This window comes from Coffea eugenioides, chromosome 1 (genome assembly GCF_003713205.1).
Source record: "Coffea eugenioides isolate CCC68of chromosome 1, Ceug_1.0, whole genome shotgun sequence".
NCBI lineage: Eukaryota > Viridiplantae > Streptophyta > Magnoliopsida > Gentianales > Rubiaceae > Coffea > Coffea eugenioides.
The window spans coordinates 43,659,833-43,664,393 of NC_040035.1; positions in this window are offsets into that span (position 1 = coordinate 43,659,833).

Consider the following 4,561-nt stretch of genomic DNA (forward strand, 5'->3'; position numbering starts at 1 on the left):
TTTTTTGTACTTGTGACTATTAGATTAGTTATAAGCTTGAATGTTTTGCGTGAGTCCTGGCGAGAGTTGGGCAGGCGTCCCGCAGATACCCTTTGGTTCGCCTTAGGGAGAAGTGGGGGCGTCACAGTTGGTATCAGAGCGCTAGGTTAGCGCTAGATTAGAGATCTATATGTGAGACATATTGGATACTCTACCCTTAGAACCTGAGGCCGGATAGTTAAGTTATACTTTAAAGGGTATTTTGGACATACTAATGATCGGGTTAGGCATGCATAAACGACGTTCGAACTAGATAGTGATTTAAATTTCTAACCCGAAAAGTGCTATTATTTTGCAGGGATGGAAAACGGAAATGGAGTTCCGGCAGCTAACGGGGATGGCCATGCGAATGGTCATGTAGTGCCTCCTAGGCCTATCTATTACCGAGCTTTAGCTGGGGAAGCTCGTGTACGCTACTCGCCTGATTCTCGATATCCCCGATGTACTTGTAGGATGACTTTTACTTACCCAAATCATGTTGTACTGGCCTTGGACGACGAGCGTCGTCAGTTCGTGACTGCCAACTTGGACTTACAGGCTGAGGTGGACGAGCTACGACAGATGGTGAGTGCTCAGGGCGAGAGGGTCGCCGAGCTTGAGGAGGTGATTGAGGGCGAGGTTGCCACATCTGCTGTGGTTAATGAGGAGCTCCGGAGCACTAGAGCTCAGCTTACTAGACTGAGAGAGGAGGTCCGTAGTCGGGCTTCCGATATTGTAGCTGATGCCACTAGACTAGTCGATGAGGCTATGGGGGTAGCCCAGGACTCTGAGGAGGATCCGGAGGAGGACCCTGAGGAGGAGGTTCCTCCTGATAGTCCTACTGTGGACTAGGTCTTGGCAGTTTGACCACTCTTTTGACTCTTTTGACCAGTATAGCTAGAATTAGCTGGGGTGATGCTAAGTGCTGAGGCCATTGTATTTTGCATGACTGTGTGGCTTATTTTGACGCACTTGCTCTTACTTTAGTCTTCTGTGACTAAAAGTACTTCTGTGGCACCTGTGTGCTATATTTTTGTGACTATCCCATGACTTGCTAATTGTATGAACTTGATATGTTAATGAATGTAAATTATTGTTAATTTCAATATTTTCTTGATCGGCTCCTGCTCTTCACTTTGCACCGCATAATTTATTTATTTATTTCTTACATTAGGCACGGCTAAGTTATGGAAGGGCTAAGAAGGGATCGAGGTCGTGGGCGGGGGACTAGACCGGCCCAACCTCAGGGGAATGACCAGGGATCGGCAACTGGACCGACCCAGGGCCAGGAAAATATAGAGGGTAATCAAGTGGCTACTGCCATTAACAGGATGACGGATATCCTAGAGCGTTTAGCTGATAGACAAGGACCTGGACCATTTAACCAGCCTGGGGGTCAGGAAAGAGGAGAGGATAGAGCCCTAGAGAGATTCTTAAAATTTAACCCGCCTAAGTTCCTTGGCGAGCCTGATCCTGAGGTCGCGGAGAATTGGTTAGAAAGGATGACCAACATATTCGCTGCTTTAGATTAAACTGAGGATAGGCAAGTGAACTTTACTGTTTTCCAATTTGGGGGAGTAGCCTGTGCTAGGTGGGATCTGATAAAAGGAAAATGGGAAAGGGCTCAAACCCCTTGGACTTGGGAGAATTTCACAAGGGAGTTTAATGAAAAGTTTCTTCCGCCCTTAATCCAAGAGAAGAGAGAGGATGAATTTATTAAGTTGAAACAAGGAACCCTTACTGTAGCAGAGTATGAAGGGAAGTTCACTAAACTTTCAAAATACGCTCCCGAGTTAGTAGCCAATGAACGGAGGAGGATTAGAAAGTTTGTACAGGGACTTAATGTGGAACTTCAGGAGGGCCTGGCTGCGGCCCAAATCTCTACCTTTACTGAGGCTTTAGAGAAAGCGCAAAGGGTTGAGAATGCAAGATCTCAAGTGAGGGATTTGCACAACAGAAAAAGAAATTTTTCTAGTCGCACTTCTGGGCAGACCAGTAAGAATGTACACCCTTCTAAAATGGGAAGAGGGGAAGGAGGAACGAGAACTGCTGGAACTTCTAGGGGAGCTCTATCTAGAGGAAGTCGTAGCGGGACGACTCAAGTTAGGGGGGCACCTTCTGTTGGATCGATTGTGACCCCTCAAGTTACATGTGGGTATTGTGGTAAACCCAACCATTCTGAGAACGATTGCTGGAGAAAGTTGGAAAAATGTTTATTTTGTGGTAGTACGGAATATCAAGTCGCCAATTGTCCAAAATCACCAAAGACAGGGAAAAATGCTCAAAGGCCAGAAAAGTCAACTTCTAAGCAGACCAGTGCCGGAGGGAGCCGGCCGAAAGTACCGGCCAGGGTTTATGCACTGGATTATCAACAAGTTCCTGAGGCAAGTGAGGTGGTAGAAGGTACAATCCCAATCTTTCATCGTTTAGTTAGGGTTTTAATTGATCCGGGTGCAACTCATTCCTTTGTAAACCCTAACTTCATGAATGGAATAGACTTGAAGCCAATTAAGTTACCATATGACTTGGAGGTTAAAACACCTACTGGAGACAAAAATTTAATTGCTAATCTGGAGTACAGGAATACTGAAATCTATGTAGGGGAACGAAAATTATGGGCCGATTTGATCGGTTGACGATTAAGGGATACGATATAATCTTGGGAATGGATTGGTTAGCCCGTTATAATGCTCAGTTAAACTGTAGGACGAAAATTGTAGAATTGCATAATCCAGGTGAAGCAACCCTGAAACTGGATGTAAGGGGTAGATTAGATTCGTCTGCACTTATTTCAGGAATTCGGGCTAGAAAATTATTAAGTAAAGGAGTTCAAGGGTATTTGGCTTTTCTTATTAACACTCCTAGTGATAAGGTGAATTTGGAAGACACACCAGTAGTAAAGGATTTTCCAGATGTTTTTCCTGAAGAATTGGAGTCTCTACCCCCGGAACGGGAAATAACTTTTAAAATTGATGTAGTTCTGGGAACAGCACCTATCTCAAGGACACCATATAGGATGGCTCTCGCTGAATTGAAGGAATTGAAGTTACAATTACAGGATTTGTTGGAACGGAATTTTATACGAGAGAGTGATTCCCCGTGGGGAGCCCCAGTTTTGTTTGTAAAGAAGAAAGATGGGAGTTTGAGGTTATGTATAGATTATCGAGGCTTAAATGATGTTACGATTAAGAATAAATACCCGCTACCCCACATTGATGAACTGTTTGACCAATTGCAAGGAGTTGAAGTATTCTCAAAATTGGATTTGAGACAGGGTTATTACCAGTTAAGGATTTTGGAGAAGAACATACCCAAGACTGCTTTTAACTCGAGATATGGGCATTTTGAGTTTGCCGTGATGCCATTTGGGTTAACAAATGCTCCTGCTGCTTTTATGGATTTAATGCATAGGGTTTTTAAGCCCTATTTGGACCAATTTGTAGTGGTGTTCATTGATGATATTTTGGTATATTCTAAGAATGTGGAGGATCATGCAAAAAGGCATTTACGCTAAATTTAGTAAAGTTCTGGTTGAAGTGATTTTCTTGGGACACATAATTTCTGAGAATGGGATTAAAGTGGATCCAGCTAAAGTTGAAGCTGTTTCGAAATGGAAACGACCGGAAAACCCTACCGAGGTTCGGAGTTTTATTGGATTAGCAGGGTATTACCGGAGATTCATTCAAGATTTTTCGAAAATTGCTGGACCCATGACTGAATTGACCAAGAAAAATGGGAAGTTTATATGGAATCCTAAGTGTGAGGAAAGTTTTCAGGAATTGAAAGGACGGCTGACAAGGGCACCTGTGTTAGCTTTGCCAAATGGAAAGGATAGTTTTGTGGTTTACACAGACGCTTCTAAGGAAGGATTGGGGTGTGTTCTAATGCAAAATGACAGGGTGATAGCATATGCCTCTAGGAAATTGAAACCGCATGAAGGAATTACCTGACTCATGATTTGGAGTTAGCAGCTGTGGTCTTTGCTTTAAAGAAATGGAGGCATTACCTGTATGGAGTGACATTTGAGGTTTTACAGACCACAAAAGCCTTAAGTACTTATTTTCTCAAAAGGAACTGAATTTGAGGCAGCGTAGATGGATGGAATTTTTGGAAGACTATGACTGTACGATTAAATACCATCCAGGAAAAGCTAATGTAGTGGCTGATGCTTTGAGTCGTCAAGTACAGATGGCTGGATTGATGATTAAGGAATTTGAATTGTTGGAAGAAGTTAGTCAGTGGAATCCTCGATTGGAACCGAGGAAAGTAATTCTGGGGAACATTGTATTGAATTCTCCTTTGATGGAACGTATCAAGGAATCCCAAGGAAAGGACACTGAAGTACAGAAATGGTCGGAAAAGGTTAAAAAGGGGGACAAATCGGATTTTAACTTGGGACCGAACGGTGTATTGAGATTTCGGAATCGGAGTAGTTGTGCCAAAGGATGAAGGGGCTTAGAAAGGAAATTTTAGAAGAGGCACACCGATCAAAGTTTACAGTACATCCAGGAGGGAATAAAATGTACCAGGACTTGAAGAGTCT